Source organism: Ciconia boyciana, chromosome 9, assembly GCF_034638445.1.
Source record: "Ciconia boyciana chromosome 9, ASM3463844v1, whole genome shotgun sequence".
Taxonomy (NCBI): Eukaryota; Metazoa; Chordata; class Aves; order Ciconiiformes; family Ciconiidae; genus Ciconia; species Ciconia boyciana.
The window spans coordinates 40,081,988-40,105,477 of NC_132942.1; the positions used below are offsets into that span (position 1 = coordinate 40,081,988).

Below are 23,490 nucleotides of genomic sequence, written 5' to 3' on the forward strand. Positions count from 1 at the left end.
AAGCTTCTACAGTAATTAGCAAGTTTCCATGATAACAGGGAAGGAATCTTAAAAACTGAAGCCCTGTCTGACTGGGTGGACATGAATGGATCAATGAAATGTTTTAAGACCATATAACCCTTCCTTGAGGTCTTTACCAAAATCCCTGAAACTGCTGGAAAAAAATCAAGCAGGTAGTGCAGCAGGCCCGTGAGTTAGCACCGATGCTGGCTGGAGAGGTCCTTTCTCTTTTTACCTATCCTGACCTGGTGTTAGCGCCAATTTTTGGACAGAAATGCAGTGATTCAGACCAAGGAAGTGATTGCTCTGAAACGTGGGCTTTTTTCAGATGTTTTCAGCTGACAAGCTGGATCAGTTCTGTGCTCCAGTTCACCAATTCACACAGCAGCATCCATAGGCACCAAATATGGATAGTGAGGTGATATAAATGAGAGCATGAAGACAGAAGGAAAAAAAAACAATCTATATGTGAGGTAGTGTGAGATGGGATGAGGCAGGCAGGTAGAGTAAGGAGAGATGAACATCAGAGCCTGCTTCTCTGCAGAACGGAGATGAGCAGCCTGCCTGCGTGGGGCCAGATAGCCGGATAGCACAGTACACTCTGCCGGGAAAAAAATGATCAGAAAAAGAAAAAGGAGGAGGAATCTGCTATTCAAGTGCCATTCCCTTTCCATGGGTTTTATGATTAGGGAGACATTGCCTGACTGACATATAATGTGAGATATTGTAATGTTGCCTCCTGTCCCTGGAGATGCTCTTGGAAATTAGATGATTCCATCAGCAGGTTTTTTATAAAGTGAGCAAACATTGTAATAAATGAACCCAAACCTATGAAACATTGGTGGGAAAGTCAAGATTAGGCTCTTCACATCTGGCTGGGGGATTTTCCCCACTTACTTATGCTCTGTGATAAAGTTCAGATACATTATTTATCTTGGTTTAAAATTAAATTATTGAATATGTCTGCAAGATATGTTTCTATTTTAATTTGTAAAACATACAAATAGGAATGTTTACACAGAAAATGTCCCTGTGGAAATCGTATGCTCTCCAGTCCAGGGAGAGAAGACAGAAGACTTCGCTTTCACATGTCCTTTTGGTGGTTCTGGCACTGGAAACCTTAACTTCATTTCTTGCACCGGGTGGCACTGTCTGGTGAAGTGCTCAGGTGGATATGACAGTGGAGGCAGGGATCTTTTTTGGTTTCTCTGATTTTCATGTAATGGTCAGCAGACAACATCGAAGATGGAAGTTTAAATTTTCCCTTAAATTACAGGGTTGATTGTTAATCTTCATCATATCTTCAACCCATCTGGACAAACCAGGATCTGGCCCTTACATACATGCATACATACATACATATACTTACATACACCTTCTCCCTCACACAGGATTTGCAACACAATTTCCAGAGTACAATTTCCTGATGAATCATTCCTCTCTGGTACTTATACCTCACTTTCATTTTTATTACTTTTTGTGAGCATGGTTATTTTACATCCTTTCAATCATCAGCCTCTTCTGAGGGCCCCAAATGCTTGACCAATTTTAAACCAACAGGATTATACAGTTCAGCTAGCAGCCAGTGAGCCTTTCCCCAACGTGGTGCCATAGGACCCCTGTGCAAAGACATCATGGATGGCTCCCTACGGCCAGCTGCATGGATGGCTGCTCTCTGTCTCCCTCCATGCCTGCATGGCTCAAGAGCAGTTCAGACAGGACCCATCTTTAAATGGGGGGTCATGACCCACCACAGCAAGTTGCACCAGAGCTTCATCAGCCTGGGGTGAAGTCTTGACCTTTCTGGATGGGAAGCTCAACTGGGAGAAGAATTTCTCCCTGAAAGTCCTAACAGCTCTGCGATGTTGGAAAAAATCCTTATGGGGGAGTGATCCCTTCTGGTGCTTTTCAAAGCCTGCTCTTCAGAGTAGCAGATATATTTATATTGGAGGTGGGTTGCTAAGCACAGTAACTACTATACAGGAGCGAGGCACAACAAACCAGCTCCCCAGGTTTGACTCTGTGCTTGAGTACAGCTACATGGGTGTAGATGGCTGCATAACTCAATAACTGAGATAGAACATAAGTCCTGAGTAGGAAATTAGTTAAGGTAGCTATGGCACCTGAGTGTTTGTGCTGTGAAGATGCTCAACGGGAGCTGGTCTTTCCTAGAAGTAATGAAGAGGCTGATGTGTTCGATCAGGAAAGGAAACCATTCTTGATGTCTATTGGCACAGGTCAGAACACAGGCTACATCTTAGGTGATAAAGTAGATAATGGGTCATGAAACAGCCTGACTCAAAGGTGAAAAGGCCATGTCTCTCCTGGTGTGTCCCTGCGTTACAGATGTACTGCACTTATGGAATATGAGCGCTCAAAAATTTGTGCCAGCATCAAATCCTTGAATTTGCATGGTTCTGGGATTTTGTGCTATATCCAGGATGTTGTTTCAACATCGCTTCCTGGAGGATGGAGCAAATGTCTTCTGCCTCATCCATTCCTCCTCCAACACTGGTGAAAGAGCAGCACAGGATCTGTCTGTGCTGCATCTTTCTGCACTTCCAGCTGAAAGTTTAATTTGGGAAAGAAACAGGCTGAACAGAACAAATAGGAGGCAAACCTGAAAGATCTGAGTGGATGTTGCTGTTTGCAACTTAGCGAGCTAGTCTTTGAGAAATATTCTGTTCACTAGCTAGATGCCAATTGCCAAGCGATGCTATCAGTTGATTAAAACACAGCCTGCCAGCTTACTGCTTGATAAAACTAAGTACAATCTGATTGGGAATTCTCAAATCCATTACAGAATGACTAGTCCATCACTTAAATCAGTGTACATCACTTCACCATGAATCATCAACATACTTTGCTAATATATTTGCAACAGCTAAACCCTGACAAAAACCCTGACAGTTTGTCAAAAAGGTTCCTGAGTGCCGGATTCTGGGGGGTGGGAAATGGCAGGAGCTTGGGACCATGAGGGTTTCCTGTTGTTCCCTGCTCAGCTGGGTGAAGGTCATTTCCTCTCCTCTCTCACGCAGAAGAAGCTGAACCCTCAGCCCTTGAAGATATGTCAGCGAGCTCCTAGAAACAACAGCCAGCCCTACAAGGAGCCCTCTCCTGCACAACCACACTGACCAGGCAAGATCACTCCCCAAAGAGAGGTGCTGCTCACTACGCTTGCCTCTTTGGAAGTAAATAAGGTGATCCCAGGCTGCAGAGGAAAAAAGTGCCGCAAACTATTACAAATCAGTCTTGCACTTTATTTTTTCTGCATGCTGTAACACAAAAAAACAGGGCTGCAGAGCCAGGCTAGCATTCCTGCAGCGGAAGGAAGGGGCATGCTGCCAACGCATTAAGGATAATCCACTAGCGGGTTGGGATGTTTAAAAAAAGCCCTCTTTTGTTGGCTCTTTGGAGGGTTTTTTATCTGCTGAGTTGGAGGTGGGTGCCCAACTCCAGATATACATCGGTGTTTGCACATCAGCTGCAATGTATTCTTGATCATCCCAATGTGATAGATGGAAGTGTTACTCGATGAATTGCTGTGGGACACTCGCTAGCTAAATAACAACACTGATATACCAGAAGAACAAGTCAACCCCAGTGGAAACATACAGTCTTCGTGCCTTAACAGAAATAAGATCTTATGGAGGAGAACAAACTGATGCAAAATCTTCTAGAGAAAGTGAGCAAATGCAATGAAATTTGGAGGCCATTTATTACGGATCACCTAAGCAGCAGATTATAATGAAACAGTGAGGTGAGAAAGATAATAAACCCTAATCATAGGAATTCTCAGATAATGCTTTGATAGCCAGTGTTATCCTCCAACTGCACCATTCCCCATCTGTGTCCTTGTACCTCTTCTCTCCTCCATGCCCCTCCTTTGGTTCTCTCTCCCTGTTCTTTTTTTGTTGCAATTAAACATTGCAAGATCTACTCGAGAAATGTACAGATAATACAACACTTTATGTAAAATGTCAATACAAATTCTTATCTGGTGTAAAGTCAGCGTAACTCCATCTCTGGTCTCAATACATTTTATTTACAAGAAAATGCATAAGCAGAAGACAAATATCTATTGTTTGCACAGTTTCAAAAACATAAACGATAACATAAGGGGTAGTTTGTGCTCCACCTTAAACTGCTGAAAGTCTGGGGAGTCTCTCCAGAAGTGAGACTGAATTGGAATAGGTGTAATAAAGCAGAGATTCACAGGCACAGTTTCTTCATTTAAACTAACACAAAGTGAGAGGACAAAGAGGCTCCCAGAATTCTGCCCTTGTGGTTCAAATTTGAATATATGTTTTTTAAAGCTGGCCAAGCAACTGAAATTAAGCCTCATGTAATTAAGTTCCAGTAATTCGAGCAGAAAGTAGTCCTGGGAAAGTTAGCAGGCTGAAAAAGTTATGGCAAAGCAGATATATTGAAATTTTTGTGCCATTCCTATCACATCAGAAGTTCACAAAGAGGAAATTTAGGGTAAGTCAAGAATCTTCGGTCCCTCGTGTGCAGACCCCAGAGGTCCATGGACTAAACCAAACAAGCAGCTGGCTGGGTGGTGTGTTCCCACCTGAAGATCTCTTCAAGTTTTCTGTACAGGACCTTGATATTGCCCCAAAGTCTCCATCCTCAAGAACGCCGCCTTCATCTTCTCAAATGTGTGTGGCATTGTTCTCGGTTCCTTACACCCACCAGCAGTCCTGGCTTACCTCCTGCTGCTGAAGAAACTTTTGGCCTCCTCAAGGTGCAGATTTATAAGCAGTGTGATCTCCTCTGCATCCAGGCGTCACCACTCCAGGTCTTCTGGGAGACTAAGGTTGGAAATTGGAAAAGGGATCACAAAAAGTGATAAAAGTAGAAGAAAAAAGGACAGCAGCAAGGAGGAACAGCTACAGAAGATGGGGCAGTTAATAAACAGAAAGGACAATGAACCAGGAGAAGTCTTCGTGGAAGAAAGAGGAGCAGCAGTCGCAAGAGCTGCCAGTCACCAGCAAAAAGGGTGTCACATAAAGCATTTGACCCTCTCTATAGCACAAGCCCCACTCCAGGCTGGCATGGAAGCTCTGGGCAGTTTGACAGTCCTCCTCTTGCAAAGCAGGGTTACATACACCCTGAAGGACTTTGTGGTGGTGTGGCTGACCCCTTGGATCAGAGCTGAATGTCCTACCAAGCTGTGGCTTGTTTTTGGAGAGAGCTCCCCACTGGGTCTCCTCTGGAAAGAATTTGTGTGCGCTGAAGCTGCTCTGCAGCTGGACTAGTGCCCAACAAATGGAGACAACCAGGGGATTACTGCAAAGCCACCCCAGGCTCCAAATTGAGACACTAGTGTAGACAGAGCCAAAGTGTAACCCAAGAAAAAAAAGGCTACTGTCAGTCACCTTAAATTCACTAAATATACCTGGGGAAAAACGGTAGGGGATTTATAACACAAAAAATGTTGAAAACCACCATAAGTTTTTTGTAACACTCTGCTATTTTACTAGGTCATATTGTACCTTCAACTTTTCCATAAACTTCAGCTAATATCAGTCAGATCTCTACTTAATGAACAGTGAAGCACACAGTTTGGCCAATGATGACTAAATTACTCGGGAAGAACTACAATTGATAAGACAATGATTTATGGACATATTGTTTTCTAGGTTCTCGTAAATAATCCTAATTGGTGTTAATCATCCACCCTCTGCTTTGTGTTATCACCAGGCAAAGTACACTTCCTAAAGTAGCTATTTAGGGGCATAATCCTTCTGAAAGGCAAGACAGCTATTGACTTCAACAGGATCTGGATTAAGGTGCTCCGACAGAGGAAAGCGACTCTGGAATATGAGCAAAACACGTCACACTGTCTGTCCATGTCTGCATTGAAAAGTTTCTTTTCAATATGCTCACGGTAAATGCAGTGAGTGACAGTAATCCCTTCCACGTGGGCTTCTTGCAGTGACTCTTCAGTCTTTCTAGCGGCTCAAAAATGCACCACACAGGATTTAAATTTGTTGATGCTATTACTGCCAGTTTGCAACTCCTGCCCGCGTCCCCTTGCAATGGGCTGGCAGTGTCATATCTGAGAAAGACTGCTTTGGAACAGCAGACACCTGCACCAGGACTTGGTGTCTTTCTGTCTCTGATTTTACTGTTATCCTGAAAAAGCACTTTGATCTTTTGGTGCTTCACTATTTGTCACACCGTACCTTTGTCAGGAGGGAACTATGGAACTCGAGACCTCCTTGCTTGCTGGTTTTAGGTGTAAGGTTTGGTGGGTTCAGTTTTAGCATACTGAAGAGCTTGCTTGACCTTAACAGGTCTGCACTTTAAATAATGCTTAAATAGCATTCTAGAGGGTACAGTTGCACGCTGCTTGCTTACGGAAACTACAAGGAAACCAGACAGCTTTTCAATTCATGTATCAAAGAGAAAGAGATTTACACATAAAAGGGTGAATTATTTTGATTTGTAGTTTTCAAGCCACTACACATTCTCCAACATAAATGCTCCCTTGTCTCTGGTTTCTGATAGTTCATATCGGGTTCAGTGGCCTAGATTTTCAAAAGTGGTAATTTCGAAGGCCAATATTTCTCAGTGCCAACCCAAGGTGCCTTAAAGAGACCAGATATTGCTAAGATACTGCATATCTTTGGAAAATTGGGCCGTTTTAGCATCTCTCAAACTAGACACCCCAACGTGACAGCATGTAAAATCATCAGGGGTGGGTTTGCCAGAAGAATAAAGCTCTTTCCCCCACCACACCATCCCTTCCACTGTGCTGTTCACACCGGTCTTCACAGCATCATCCCCCCATCACCATTAAAGGTCCCTGCAGAGTCAACATTACCAGTCCTTTTTGACATTCTCAACCACCGAACATCCTACATAACCTATAAAAAGAGCTCATTTCCTTAGCTATTTCATCTTTTGAATAGCGATCAGTCTCCTATGGCCTGAGTCTGGGTAGCTAAAATCTAGCTATATGGTATTTGAGGGAGAGGAGGGGAGAAACCCTGTCCCATTATCTGCATTACCCCGGTACCCTTGGATGTCTTCCACGTACTTGGAGGAGCAATGCCCCATTCTTGAGCCACACATTGCAGCCACTGCCTTTTTGGCAGAAGAAGGGTGGATGTGGCTCCCTTCAAAGTCAGTCAATGTCACTTCTTTAATCAATCTAGAAGGTCACCACTGTACTTCCATCAAAAAGAGTTGGGTACAATTCTTGCTGAGTCCTAAATGTTTATGGGGGACTCAGGTTGCAGTGGGTGTCGAAAAAAAGTCTTTTCTGGCCCTGACCTCAGCAAATCTTCTATTCCTAGATCCTTTGTATGAGTTTAAGATCCAATAAGAATATCCAGGTCTCTGAGATACAATGATGCAGAAGTAGGTATAATGAAACCCCAAATTACACAAAACTGACTTAGATTTGTGTTTCATTATGGCTTTGAACACATCCAGATTTGCAAAAGGTTCAGAAAGCTGAGGGAGCTTTTGTGTGAAGGCAGGTCACATTTTGAGCAAGCTTACAATGATTTTGAGTTTCACATCATAATCATCTACAAAATTTCATTGTTCAGCTGGGATGTCTGTTAGTGGTCACAGAATATAAATTTATTAAATTTCAAGGAACTGTGACTAGGAGGGAGGATCAGAGCAAGGCATGTGTGAAAACCATTCAGACTTGAAGTCAGGACCCCTCGTATAAACAAACCTATTGATACAAAACGCTGAATCTGTTGAGCCAGAAAATTCTTCCCCCCCAAGTTGGAGTCATTTCATTACCACTTTGGCACAACTGGAACAGGATCCAAAGCCCACTGAAGTCAAGGGTAGAATTTCCATTGATTTCCAAGGAGTCTGGATCGGATCCTAGATCACATTGTCACACTGCAGCAAAACCCAGCCGTGTTGCAGTGTACCCACCTGCTCTCTAAAGTCTCGGCTCTAGCTATTCCAATTCATTGTGGGTACAATCTAGGTTATTCCAGCATTCACTTGGTGCAATGCTAAATAAATACTGTTTTATCAAAATCAGCAATGCTGAATACTGCTCCTCGTTAGTAAATTAGGCCAACTAAATCTTAAGAGGATTTGTCTGCTTAAATCAAAACCAAGTGTCAAAAATCCTTATTCTATCAATCAGACTGCTGCCCTCCTGCACCATCTGTAGACTAGGGCTGGCTAAAGACATATGGAAAAAGTGAATGAGGACCTCACAATATTTTTTAATGAAGTACTTAGGCTTCTTTTACAACTGAGAACAATTCAACATAATCTGTTTAGGTAAGGGATCAGCAGCTTCTATGTACACAAGAAAGAAAGAAGGGAAGAAGGAAAGAAAAAAGGAAGGCAGGCAAGAAGGGAGGAAGGAAGAGAGGAGGGGAGGAAGACCCTGTGTTTCATTTGCTAATACTTCATGTTGACAAGTCACAAAAACACGAAAACCTTCTTTAACCTCTTGTCTCCTCTTGACAAAATCATCCACCTACAAATTAAAATAATCTCCGGACATTGCCTGAATTATTTTCTTAGCCAGTTCTGTAATGTAAATTGCTGTGTGCACTCAAAAATTATTTTAAAAATAAGATATGGAGATTTTTTTTTCTCTGCAAATCAAAACAGAAGTCTATATCCAAGAGGAATTGCTGGGAAGAACAAATAATCCTCTGGAGCTGGTACTAGAGTAGGTGCCCTAAACAAACCTACAGAAGGAGCATAATGAGGCAATGATTTATTGTGTGCCATGCAACTCTCACCACTGTGCAGTGTATTGTAAGAACCAGTAAAAGGGAGAGGCAGTAATCATACAGCCTCCTCCTCCTCATGTGTTTCTGGATATTACCTGCTCTGGATGTGACTGCGTGACACTGAAACGGGGCTGCAGCCACGCTAAGCTGCAGGATTGGCAAATGATCTTTGTGCTGCAACATTTCACCTTGTACTTAAAGCTGCACCATCTTCCCCTACATAAAAAAAATTAAAAATCTATATTTGGATGCTCTGAAGCGTCGCACAAATACAAAATGTCATTTGTGTTGGACATGTTATTGCTCTATTTGCACAAAAAGGATTTTCAAGAATGTTTCCATCAGTAGGTGGAATCCTGGATCTTCCAAAGTCAATGGTAAAACTCCCCTTGTTTTCAAAAGAGGCAGCATTTCACTTATTCCATTTTAAATGCATTAGGGACTAAATACAGATAGCAAATTCCGCACACATAAAAATATTTGTAAGAAAATCTTGGTCCTGAAGAATTACAATCAATCAAATGAGGAGCAGAAACATGCAATGTAACCGGTATTGCACCAATCAATACAGAGCAACATGAGTCTGACCCTAACTGGGTTGTATTTGCAATTAGTTGTGCTTTTTTGCAATCTAAAATTCATTTGGGTTCTTGTAATGACTGGTGGGTTTCTTGCAGTTCTGCCCAAGTTCCTTCCAATTTCTCCAATTTAAGAATACAAAAAATTCTCTGCAACTAAGAATTAGTCTTTAAATGTGTTTAGTGAGTTATTTATGATAAATAAACGTGAAAAAATTACCTGCAGACTACTTGTGCTCAACTTCCCCCCCCCCCGCCCCAAAAGGCTAAATCAGTGAAATAAATTAATTGCTATGAATTATTCAGCTCTACCTGTGGCAATGAAAAATAGCAAGAGCATTAGGTTTCTTCTTTGTGTACTAAGCCTCTAATTTATAGAGAATGCATATTAATAAAACACAGGATATTCATCAATATTCAAGTCACTGGCTGCCTGGCTATTTAATCTAAAATTACCAGCCAGCTCAAAACTCTTACTAGTTAATCATGCAATCTAAGCCATTCTGATATTGATGGTTAACATTAATTGCCCAACTGCCATTTATAAAATCCTCTCCTACATCTTTCCTTTGCCTAGCAGAGAACCCTTTGACACTTTAACTTTACGGACAAGGTGGAGAAGGCCAGCTCATCTGGGCTGTTCTTCAACCCAAAATGTTTGTTTGGTTGTTTCCCATGAAAAGGATGTTGTCTCCCATTGTGGTTTTGCATTTTGAACATTATCAGTAAAAAATGTTCTTCATTATGAAGATCTTTGATAAGTTTCCCTACTTCTGCAGATGTTCTGCAGGTGATGAGAAGAACCAGCTGGTTTTCATTCCACTGTACAGAATATTTTGTCCTTTACAATGGCAGCAAAGGTGTTCAGATCAGGAAGGCCGAAACAACAATCAGTCTCAGTCGCCAACCATGAACTCCATAAAAAGCCCCTGACAGCTAATTTCCTCCCCAAAACCTAACTTCACGCTCCCAAGGGGATGGCTGGCATAGAGCAGCAATACCTTCAGACGTTGCCAACATATGCTGCATGACTTGCTCTGCACACATCGAGGTGCAACGGAGAATCTGGGGAACATTTTCATGTGATACAACTTGGCCAAAATTTAGGCTCAAACTCCCAAAGTTTCTCATACCAGTAAGAGGTGCCGATGAAGGGGATGTCAGGGGCAGCTTCCTAAAGCAATGCACCGTAATGACAAAACTGAGCCAGTCTTGATATTTATCACCTATAATTGTTCTTGATTCTTCTACCTTTCACTTTTCATTAACTTAATCAGATTAAAGCAAACAAAAAACCAAACAAATGGAAACCCTTCAATTGTTCTAACCAAAAAGTTAAGATGCTGGAAGTTAACTGTGAATCAACAAATCTGCAAAGAACTCACTGCCCTCATTGAAGCAGAAACCTCAAACTACAAACATTATATATAGTCACGTAAATGCTACTGCAAAATAAATAAAAGAATTCTTAAACACAACATTCTCAACCACTTTCAAATTATTATACCCATGTCTCATTTAAGCTGAGACTTAAGAATCAAAGAAAAATTTTGCAAAAAATATTTTTTGAGTAAAGGAAGTCCCTTTCTCTGTATACAGACGTTCTCTGGAACAGAGCGCGAAATTTTCTGAGTCTTATCATTTTGCCCCTCGGGAATTCAGGAACAACCAACAAATCAGTAAGTGTTTCTTCCCATTATTTGAGGGCTGCTGTTTAGCGATGACTGGTCAGATAAGGCACGTGGTATTGCTTCTAGTCCCCGATTGCTCTGGCACAAAAGCACTCTCCTGGCCTTGGGACTTATGTAAGGGATCCCATCCATCACAGCCATGTCAATAAGAACTTGAACCTGAATGTTTGCAGAAAGCAAACACTAAGAGTGCAATAGCAGAGTCTACCCCAATTCATTTCAAAATTCCAGTAAATATTTGTGAACAATGTTTTGTAGCATTCGTACAGGTCCCATTGGCGATTAAACTCAGCTTCAAAACACACTGAGGCTCCCGGTGAATTCTGAGCTGCCGAGAGGTAACAACATGCTGACAGCGAGGAGAAAATGATGACTGCAGAGTGAAACACAGCCTCGGAACAAGCAAAGACTAAATAAACTCTCACCATACCTCGGTAATTCTTTGCGGCATAAAAAGTGGCTTGGGCCTTGTCTGAACTGGGCTTTTACCTAAGTTAGAAAACCATGTTTAAATTAAATTTAAAGGCTATTCTTCTTAAAAGCACTTCTACAATGCTTTGGCTGGACAGTGTGTTTTTGTAACCAATGTTTACATAGTTTGACCCATTTTCACTTCTTTGCTTTAACTGAAACTATTAATTAAGCTATTTAAAAATCAAATGGAGTATATGCCTCCTTTGGACTGGATCTCAGGCTTCATTTAATTGTTGGTTCTTGTGCTGAGTTTGGCTGTGAGGGTGTGTGAATCTGTCTCCATTTGGAAATGAACGCAAAATTACAAATATATTTCATATAGGCTACAAGACTGAGTAAAATGCCGAAGACATGCCCTGCTTTAATTGTTTTAATTGTTTGGAATATATCCCCACGATATTAAAAATCACATCTGCAATAAACATGGTGACATGAGCCTGGTTTAACTCACTGTCGAAAACAGTGTGCATCTTTAAATGGCTGAGCTGGTGTTAGAGGCATAAAACAAAGTTTGATTTTGTGAGCAAGAAAGCATTCACACATCGCATTTCTTGTGATTTATATGCCATAATCATGCTGGATTTTCAAGTGGAAAGGGTACCTAGAAATTACTGAAAAAAGGTCATCTCTATTTTTCTATTTGCAACTAATATAATCCAAGGCTTTCTATTGTAGAGGGGCCCAATGTGCATACCGGAGTCTGATTTAGATTTTCCCGTTGAACGGCTTTTCTGTATAGAAATCTCACGAAGACACACTGATCCTTTAAACTTCAGTGTGGATGCTAAAATTATGCTCTGTGTCAAAAATTACATCAAACAACTGCACTTATTTCCACCAGAAAAATTTGATTATTTCACTCTCATTTACATTACATTCCTTCCCTGCTATAATGCTGACTTGGAAATTCCCTTAGGTCTGGACACCTCCAAGTAGACTTTTCCAGTAGAAAGAAAGCTTTCATTATATTTCATCATTTTTTTTTCTCCTTGATTTGAATGTTATAATTGGATTGGAGAGATATTTATTGCGAACTTCATGTTTTGCCAGGCTCCACGAGCGGCATCTTTTAATTTCTCTCTTTTCAATGAACCTTTTGACTTGATAAAAGTGGCTCTAAGGTATTTTTACAAAAGAGGCCAACAGAGCCAGTTCATTTTAAACCCTTCTCTTTAAAGTATCTCATTTCCTTATTATTTCTTAATAGAGGCACTATCCTGCAATGTCATAAAGAATGCTGCAGTTGACTTCAGTGGGATCAGGATCACTCCCTACTGTAATTAGTTCTATATTTCAAAATATTAGAGGTCATTTTCTTCTTTTTTTTCCATCTGAGAAAAGAAAACATTTGGAAAAAAAAAGACTTTCAAGGGTGACTGTCAGTAGAATACTAAAAATAAGTTGCACGCATTCCAGTTGCTACAATTTATGCCTCTAATGAAATTTTCCTCTTCTCATTTAGTGCAAATTTTTAATGTGAGTTTTTACAGCCATTGATTCAGTATCTTTAATCTTCCACCAATATTAGATAGAGATGGAACTAACTAGGGAAAATCCATCTGGTTATAAAGCACACTGTCTATAAAGTTGTTCAGTTCATCCAAAACTACTTTTTTTTTTCCCAGTGGGTCGGATAGGATAAAATTATAATATTTTGAAATACTGTTAATACTATTCACAGATTAATACACTTGTAATTAATAATAAGTTTAAAATATTATGATGCCTCTGGAGAAATCAAAGGATCCAATGTCAATCACCCTGACTACCAGGGATGGGCTAGCTCCCACAGTGCCAGGTTCTGACGCTCTTAATTACGTTCAGTAGCAAAACCTACTCTCTGAGCCCAGTAGGTGAAATTCAGCCCCAGCCCAAACCAGGGAGGGAGCACATCATTTCCAACTACTAATTTAGATGGGATCTGTCAGGGTTTGCATGAGCAAAGATCTGGGAGCCAGTCTCACAGGGAGAAAATAGGCGAGTGCCCACACCCCAGGTCGTGGCCTCTCCATCCTTCCCTTTGCCAAGGGCTCGCCGCAGGCTCCGCCAGCACCGCGGTCGTTGTTTTGCAAAGAGGGCTGTGCCGGTTCACCGGGAGCTGTTGGGCTCCCTCCCCTGCCCCGAGCTCCTCTCCCCGGCCCTGTAACCACTCCAGAGCAGACACCCTTTGTCCACACTGTCTATTTATAAAACCCCACTTCCAAAAACGTGTTTCGGCTGGCATGGCTCAGCTTCACAACACCAATTACGGCAGCCAAGCTGCATGGCAGGAAGGTGCAGCACCCAAAAGAAATGGTCCAGGGCCAGTAACATCTTGACCCTGAGCAGCTATAGGCAGAGCAGCACATCCGACCATGCCCGCTGAGCAGGGGAAAAACATACACTTTTCCCTCATGATCATCATGTCAATGCTAAAAATATAAAGCATTGCAACCCTGCAAAAAGCTCGACTGTGCCCAGTGGACAGTCCCTTTAAAATCCATCCGTCTATAACGCAGAATGAAATCCCGCACCCGCTGAAGTGAATGGAAAAACTCTCCTGCCCTGCGGGGTGCCAGGAGTTCCTTCCCAGGGCAGGAAAGTTAAGGACATGTGCAAGACGTTGGCAGGATGAGGGACCTATTTTTGGACGCTGTCTATGCTAGGTATTTCTACCGATCCTGTTAACACTGCACCAGAACACGTGGGAATCATTCATGCATTTACTAATCACGAACCAAAAAAGGAAGATTGCCCAAATTCCCCGGATGAGGAACAGGAGCAGAGGTAGGTCTGTCTGTCCAGCGGCTGCTGCTGCGTACAGGGTCCGGCTGGGACACGGGTATGCCATGCAGCCTGCAGCGTCAGGGCACAGGGATGGAGACCCTGAGCCACCTCCTCCGCCTTTTGCATGCCCAGGTATTTACCCTTCCCACAACCTCTGCACGTGCAGTATCAGGTGAGCCCCCACTGAACACCCTCCTGGGCTTCTGCAGCCACCATGCACGGAAGGGGACTCGTGCACCTTCATGGGAAAGCAGTATGCATCCCCGCAGCACGCTGCTGCTGAGACCCGAGCTGCGCAATTCCCACCCCGGTTACTTCTCATCAAACATAATTTTGTGGCTGGGATGCAGAAGAAGGTCCGGCTAGGAAAAGATTGGTTAGTTCACACATTTCCAGGGCTTTATCCAGCAGCATGTGCCAGCCTCCCAGACAAAAAGCTCACTGCTGCTTCCTACAGTGGATTAAAATATTCCCTCCACACTGGCCAGCATGGACTGGAGCAGGAGGGGTGAGCAGCCTGCATGGCCATGGACACGACTCCGCACATGAAATACCCCAGCCATGCACAGCCATCACCACCACCCAGGCTGGGCACGGTGGAGATTTAGGGGCTATGAGCACGTGCGTCTCTTCTCCTCCATCTCATCTATATCTGGCACATGGAAGGAGTGCGATCTCATGACAGTGTGAGAAAAAGTCTCTATTTATTCTGTCTGGAAGGGCGTTGCGTGCAGTGAAAGCCTCTCAGCCCACGTGCGTGCCCAGAGGAGACATCGTTTGGGGTGCTGACATGAGCCCCGGTGGGTCCCCCCAGACCGCAGCCAGCAGAAGGAGGCATGCGTTCACATCCACTGCTTCAGCGCAAAGTCCAGCATCCTAATACTGCCCGCGAAAAGCCGGTGCTGAATTTCGGCAGGCCGGAGGTGCGGGTACGCGCTCCCTTCTGCTGACTCGGCCGAGCTCCGGGGCCTCTCGGGGCCAGCGGTGGCAGGGGCACTTCTGTCAGCACTCTGCGGAAACGAGTTAATTGACATATGCTAACACGCTGTTAAACATAACACAGTTGTGTTTAAAAATACGCTAGCTAGTCAGATCAAATGCATTTTTAAACACGCCTGCTTTTTTTCCAAAAAGGAAGAGGTTTGGTTAACATGTGCGAGTAAAAACATTTTTGAACACAGTAGAGACGCAGGAGATGTGAAAGCTACGGCAAGTGTCCTTTGGCCAAGCATAGTCTTCAGGGAAAGTTGACCTAAAAAACAGGTTTTCCCTGATAATGTTAATTTGTTTACATTGTCCAGTTCACAGGATTTCAACATGAACACACAGGAAAATGTTTATGTGCAGCATAATACCCATGTAATCCATCCACAATGTTTATAAATTCGGCCCTAAGGCACTACAGCAATAAACACCATCATCATGTAATACGATAATAACAACTCCCCAAAAGCATTACAACTCTTCCTGTCAATACAGGTATCTCTTTAATGACATGTTAAAACTGAGAGCAGAATTAAAACCAAGATGCAGTTTTGTGTCTTTAGTGATAGTTGTAATATACATCTAGGGAGAGGACTACTCCCTTCAACTGAAAGGAAGCCAGTTTCTGACTCTGTCCCACATTTCTTTTCTTTCTGTAAAGTCCTACTGCTGGAAAACACAGAACCCTTTTCTCTTTGCATGTTCTGCTGCTGCCGGCTGGTCCTCCAGGCCTGGTCAGCCTAAGGATTCACCTACAATAGCTTTTTTCTTCCAGTTTGAAGCCAGGATCCTCAACGATACGCTCATTTCTGGAGAAGCTGTTCACACCATCACAGGCCAGTGAGTGTGATTTTGGCTGGTGGACGAAACAGCAAGTGCAAGAGAACACTAAAAGACAAAAGACTTTGCTTCCATGCAAATGTAATGCGGGACAGCAAATGGAAAATGGCATAGCAAAATCTAGGTCAGTGAAAAGCTTACTTGTATGAAGAGACAATAAGCAGAATTGCCTCTAAATATAACAAATACTTACTCAGGTTTTTACCAAAAGCATTGAGGGTTCTTTTAACAGTATTGCTGGGGCCTGATTTGTAAATCTGCATGCCCAAATATCACGGTGCAAAATGAAGTCAAGACTCAAAAATGAAACCATACATCAAACGCCTGGCAATGAATGTACACGAATACATGCTGTGATTGCCCTTCATCCGTGCCCGAGTCAGCTATAACTGCAGAGTTGCACGAGGGGTTTTAAATCAGGCCTTGGGGATGAGGTGCAGAGCTGAGAGCCATCGCTGTGCCGAAACCACAGGGGCTATGGAGAGTTTGCACCGCTACTGCTAAGAGCTGACATTTCTGCTAGAATAAGTATGGCTTTTTAAGGTTTACATTGTATTTGTGCGCAGGGTTTAAAGCACAGGAGAAATTAAGACAAAGATGACTATGGAGAAGAAAGGAACCCAAGGGACACTTCAAAGCAAGTCTGTCGCTACCGAGCTGCCTGGGTCAGGGGCTCCCAGCTCCAAGTGCTGCTGCCGGATGCAACGGCAACCTCTGAGCTCGGGATGCCTGTCCTGGGGCTTGACCCCAGGCTGATGGGCATGTCGTTGCAGAGCGTGGGCCGAGATGTGCTGCCACCTGATGCCATGCCCTCGTACACCCGCGAGACGTGGAAGGTGAAGGAAGGCTGAGGTTGGGGCTTAGAGCAGGTTGAACATGTTCTCTCAGCAGTAACTGCTACCGGGAAGAGAAAGGAGAAAAAAGAAAGGAAAAAGGCCAGGTTGAACATTTATTCTAGGCTCCTGTCCTTTCCGCACTGTGTCTAAGAGGAGGTCAGAGGGCTGCCCTGACTACCCCTGCCCTGGGGCAAATGCTCCTGGTGAGAGGATCTGGTGAAAATCTGTAAGGTCCTCTGGCTGTGCTCTTCCCTGGGGGAGATGATATTATCAGATTTTTAAAAAAGAGCAAGCAAGAGAAAAGCTTGCTAGCTTATGAACTTCCTCGATCTGAAGCCCCACAAATTCTTTCCATGGTTTTGGTACAGCACCTTATGTGCAGGGTGGAAGGGGAAGCTATTGAGTGTTGAATTACAGAGGGGAAAAACATCTCAAATTCCTTTCTATTTATACTCACAACTTTTCCAAATCATTATACACAAATCCCCTAGCCTCAGCTGAACTGCTCACGGGTTACAGGGCCAAGAAAGAGGTGGAGCCTTCATAGCTTGCGTTAAGCCTTTCAGAAACTTGGAGAAAGTTCCCAAAAAATGAAAGCAATGAAAATTACCATGCCAGGCAGGGAAGTTTTAACTTCTACAGTGCCCCACAAGCACAGAATTAACATACAAGACAGTAGGAGGTTGCTTTCGTAACAGGGAGCATAGGTTGCTCATTTGTGAGAAGTTTTCTGGGACTACCTTCATTGTTAAGCTGAGGCTGACACCGGGTACAGAGAGACAGAAATTTGACAAAAGCATTGAGCGTTTGGGGGTATTTGAGAAAAAAATCTATTCTGGTAGTCCAGACACTAGGCTGGGACTTGTTAAGTTGTGAACTTGTTAAATTCCTACTCCACCAACGGCTTCCTGCATGACAAGAAACCAAAGCCTATTTCTGCTGGTACAAATTCTCCTTGACTTTAACAGACACCACGGCCTTCGTGTTTCAGCTCCTCACCCATACAGCCGTCTGATGACTGCTTCCCCTCCTGCCACACGAGCTCCACTGAACACCCTTGCAATGCATCAGTACAGCACCAGGCAGAGAGGGGCTTTAGGCTTAGGGGACGGGTCCAGGTGCAAGTCCCAAGAGATGCATCCTCGCACGGTGCTTCTGCGCCTCCTCATATAAGCCTGCACTTGGAATGGCTTAAAACCTTAGGTAACTCATTTTTTAAAATTCCTTTTACTTCTGTTACAACAAGTAAGGTGCATGGTTTTCAGATTTTAGTTTCCTTGTCATTATTTATGGTTTTTCCTTGTTTTGCCTATGTTTTGTTCATTGTTTTTAGCCAAAACAGTGGATTAAATTAGGAACACCTGTTTTTACTTCTGCTTCTGGGCTATTTTCACTTCATGGCTTTCAAGTTTTAGCAAAGTGCTCTTATTGTTTGATTTCCAACACTGAACAGGGCAATACAGACATTAAAGTAAGAAGTTTGCTAATTGGACTTTATAATAAATGTAAAAGTTATGAGAACTCTCTAATCACATGAGATTTGGAGGCTCCCATCCCTACCCTAATTAAAAATCTCAGTCTTATATCATTTAGCATGAGGCTCACCAATACAGCTCACAAGTACAAAGTGCAAGAACAAAACACCCCATGGGCTCCTCTGTAGGGACTCATGACACCTTACATGAGCAAATTTAAGGTCTTAAATCACAACCATATATCTTGATTTTACAAGCAGGACCCAGGAAACTCCACCAGCAGAAACAGGATGTGGACTCCAGGACTCTATCTGGGCTCCGAGAAGGACTCGTGAGAGCCTCAAGAGGATTGAATGGAAACACCCCATAGGGTGCTCCAGAAGGGTGGTTTCTGGCCTCGTGTGTTCTGAGGAAAACTCTGGAGGATGATGCACATACCCTACAGCCCACCAAACTCTTCCCAAACTATCCACTGCCCCAGAAAGTCTGCGGAAAAGAGGAACGCTGATGGCCAGGGAGCTGGCTGCTCTCCCACCTTCTCCACGAGGGAGGGATGGATCCAGGCTCACAGCTTTGCTGCCACGCACAAGTCACCAATGGGGCCAGCGGGGTTCAATGAGATGTGCAGCCACTGTACTCTGTTATGTTTATCCACACCCGCCTGCTTTTTAAATATGGACTGCTGAGTTACCCAAAAAGCACCTTAGCCAATACGCTCTCAGATTTCCAACCGATAGCCCTTAAATATAGAGTGGTGGCTGTTTCGCCCCCATTAAACAAGTAAATATAACACTACTAGAGGTCTGGAGCCTTTTGTGCTGAGCTTCGACCTGCAGCAGTATTTCCCTGCTAGAAAAAAGCAGGCTGGAGTTGGTGACATAACACCAAATATACAGATGGGACCACACTATAATTAGCAAGAGAATGTCATTCCTGCCATCTTTGCTTCGTTTGTAACTGTGCCTGTAAGCTCTGGGGAATGGTGTGCATTTCACACAGTCTGCACAAGAACGAGGATTGCCAACTGTCCCAGTTCTGGTGGGATACCCTTGGTCCTCTGCCCCACGGCTTGCCGAGATGCCGGCAGCGCTGCGGGAGAGCGGTGCCCCTCACCATGCCACCACCGGGACCCCTGGTCCAGGGGCACAGGGGAGGGACTTCTCTGCACAGCAGCAACAACTCAGCTCCCTCTAAAATACCATGTGCTCCCACCCAGGGGAGCGTTACCCGTTGCTTCTTGGCAGGCTCCTTCACACGCACCCAAAAATGCCCTTTTGCCTATCATCAAGCCAAATGCACAGCCTGGACCTCACAACAGAGGCTGATAACCCTGTTCCCCTTTGCACTCAGCTTGCTCCCAGGAGGGAGAGGATTTATTCAGCCCAAATACAGGGATTTTCACTGGAGATGTGCTTTTCAGCCTGTAACCACTATTTTTAAATTTCTCTATTGGTTCCAGTAAAACACCAAATCAATGCTTAAGGTTTTACTGCTTACTTTAAACGTGCTCAATAATACAAGTCCAGTTGTCTTTTAAACACTTTGTCATCCTCTGCAGGCACTTAGATGAAAAACTTACTGTCGGCTCTGCTCTGTCTATGGAATCAAGTGAATTTGTTTGGTTTTTCACCAGGCTGCACAAACTGGTGAAACCAGCCAAGGGAACAAACGCATAATGTAATACCTTCCTCGTCTTAACACGCAAAGTTCAAATCAGCTTACTCAAGAAGGTTAATTCATCCTATTGAGTCCAAAGGGACCTTGCCTCTGAAGATCTCAAAACATGTTAGGAACATTAAACTGCACAGATTTTTAACCCTGGGGATTTTAAACAGAACAGACCCCTGCGATCATCTCATCAGTTCCTCCTTCATGACAAATAAATAATTTCCCTATGTATTTCTTGCACAAGCCCTAAATTTTGAGATAAAGTAGAACATATTTTTCTGGTAAGGACTTCAGCCTTGATGAAAAACTTCAAATGGCGAATACACTACACCCCTAGGTAAGATTCCCCAATTTTTCATTCTCTTTGCCATAAAAAAATCCATCTCCCAAGTCCTCCTGCAGTGCCATCATATGGGTAAACTGAGGCCTGGAGGAGTCAGGACTTCCCCAAGGTCATACAATGACTAAGTGCTTTTTCCCCCTGTTATTTTCAGCTCCTTTAAGCTCAGGCTGCTGCTGAAAGGGCCTTCTGTTGAGCGCTGCCTGTCCCTGCCTGCACCTTCCCGCTGCTCCCAGCCCTGCTCCCCCTGCGCAGCCCTTGCAGGCGGGCCCACGCGAGGGGCAGGCACCCCTGCTGCTCCCAGCACCCGCCTGCACCCACGGCGGCCGAAAGCACCTGCAAGGATGCGCTGCGTGGCTCCAGCAAGCTCAGAGCCCTCGAGTCCTGCCCGGGCTGTGACGGAGAAATAAGGCAGCTCCTGCTGCGAGTAGAGCCAGCGGCCAGGAGCCTGGAGACCTGGGGTCTGCTTGCAGCTCCGCCACGGAATTTTTGCAGATCTGTAGGGAAATCACTTATTTCCCCGGGATTTCCCTATAAATTTGACAGAGTGCCTTGAGATTCCCCAAGGAAAAGCACTGTTCAAGTACAAAGCTTAATTATGATTGTTATAATATAGTCATGCCACTAATTCCCACTAAGAACTGCAAATAGCTCCCATTCCACTCCTCCGTCCCCCATGCTTGTCAGCGCTGGTGGACAATTAATTCCCCAAAAAGAATATATTAAACACATGTGAAATCTTTTCCATTCGCAGGACTTCTATGAGCAGATTGCAGTTTCCCTCAAACATATTTGTGATTTGAATGCACCAAGTGATGTACTTCCATATAATTTTTTAACAGCTTGACAGAATCTCTTCAAAATTCAAGTTGTGACTGGCCAAATAAATCTTGTGACATCCTTCCTATGCCTGTGATGAACCAAATTTTTCTACCATGTACAAATTTAAAATTCTTTTTCTATAAAGCTTGCATAGTTGTCTTTAGAAATCATATTGAATGAGCTGCCTTTTTTTTTTTTCCCAGTTAAATTTAGTCATTTTGAAATCCACAGGAAGCAATCTCAGGAGGAGCGTAGAAGGCTGAGGTGAGTTCGTTGAAAACCTCAAATGAATTAAAATACATTGAAAATACCTTGCATTTTTGCCCTGTAATAAACACCAGGACTGCCACAAGAAATGCATCAGCCTCTCTCAGCCAAGCTGAGCAGCAACAACTGCAACTTTCCATAAGCCTAGGCATAATGAAACCCATGCCATAAGGGTTAAAGGATAAATTCAGCTCTACGGCCACCGCTTAGGGAGCATTTGAAGGGCAGTTCAATATCCCACCTACAAAAATCATCCCCTCTGTTGTCAGCTCTGCAACCAGAACAAGGAGCTCTCAGATCTATTCGTGTATAGGCCTGAAAAAAATTACAAGTTGTGATGAAATTAAAGACATCCAAATTTTTAGCCATTCTCTGCTGATAAAGGCTCTATTATTACCATTTACAAAGGGGAAACACAGCCAATTATAAGCTACTTCTGGCACATGCCAGGCCTGAAGTAGAAGATAAACCAACTAGCAGAGCTTGCAGCTGGAAGCCCAGAAACCTGAAAATGAGCTGACTCATGGAAATATCCTCATATAAAATATCGGATGGTTATTTTTCTCTGCCTCCTTTCTGTGTGTCTTAGGAATGATATATGAATTGCCTTATTTACTTTGTCCCATAAAACTTACATTTTTTTATTAATGTGCTGCCAGCTCCGAGAGCAGTAGGTGTGGGAGCGGATGGAAGGAGGGGAGCGGGGAGGAGAGCTGCTCTTTTGGGGGCACAGCAGGGGAAAGGTCCCCTGCAACACAGCAGGTCCAAAAGCACAGCAGCAAACTTTCAGCTGAGCTTTGTCCTGCTCCCAGAAAGCAAGCCAGCTCCTCATTCTGCCCTGCCGTCTCCAAAACGAGGAGGCTGCCTGCACTGACACTACACTGGGGAGAATTAGTGCAAAATGAGGTTCACAGAATTTATGCTCCTACCAGAAAACAAATTGTGAGCAGAAGTGATTTCCTCTGGTTATGCCCTGTGCTGCCTGTCCCAAAGCCCGGCTCCAGCAGCAAGCCTGATGCTCAGCTCCTTTGATCCTGCTCTTCCCCAGCAGGCAGGGGATGCAACTGGCCGTGGGCTGCCATCAGCATGGATAAAGACTGAATTTACCTGGTCCCTGAAACAGGCACCAACGTGGAGCTTTTTCTTGCACTCTGATTTTCATAAGGACTTTGTAATGTTTGAGATGTCCTTCCCCTTTCAAACCCACTTGGAAGGCACTCACAAGTTGTTAGGAGAGGACTGGGTCCAGGTGGGTGGGTGGCGGGATGCTATATGCCCCATTTCCTTAGGAAACGAGGTTAAAAAAGCCTGCCCTCCCCCCTGTTATACTGCACTATTGAATTAAGGGTGGGGAATGCTCATTATGAATACAATTAAAAGCAACAGCCTCATCTAACAATCTATTTTTATCTGCTCCTCACCTAGACAAGCAGCAGAAGGAATTAAAATCTGAAGGGAAGAGCCACAGTTGGCATCAATCGGTGGAGTTTTGCTCTCCACCAGCTCGAAGCATGTTGAAAAAGATTTCAGTAAGACAACCTCCCTTAAAAACTACTGTCCAAAAAAAGACATGCTTTGGATGCTTTTTTCCTGGGAAACCCGTGTCTAACAACTATAAGGGCACAGATTGGGAGTGTATTTCCATTTTATGAGGGAAGAAGGCATGAGCTTTGTAGCGTTTCTTGCACCAGCTGCCGGCCTCCGTGGCAGCAGGGTAGGTAATTAAAAAGGACATCGTGTAACAGATAAATGCAGGATAGTAAGTAGTCATTACTTGATATATAGTATATCATCTATTATTAGAGGCTAATAATTCTCTAACCTATTCATGTTAGTCTTTTGTCCGTGTAGCTAGCCGTTTGGCACGCTCTAAATTTCTCAACGTAAAATTTACTCAATGTTACAACTCATATCTAATCCCAAATTTCTGTGCATTTCACTGCAGTATATCATGTAGTTAGGTAAAAGCTCAACACTAAATCCTTTGCAAAAGGAAGGACGAGCCAACAAAACT

General features: G+C 43.6%; 1 protein-coding gene across 3 annotated transcripts in view; it reads right to left on the minus strand.

Annotated features, from left to right (window-relative positions):
• Positions 1-23,490, minus strand: part of MAF (MAF bZIP transcription factor) — a 193,346-nt gene that overhangs the window by 126,433 nt on the left and 43,423 nt on the right. The window contains exon 3 of one of the 3 annotated variants that reach the window (XM_072872405.1): positions 3,641-4,814. The exons of the other annotated variants lie outside the window; for them this stretch is intronic. The gene's annotated coding sequence lies outside the window, so the exon portion shown is untranslated. Of the gene's footprint in view, positions 1-3,640; positions 4,815-23,490 lie in introns of those variants that run through there. 3 annotated transcript variants of the gene reach the window in all.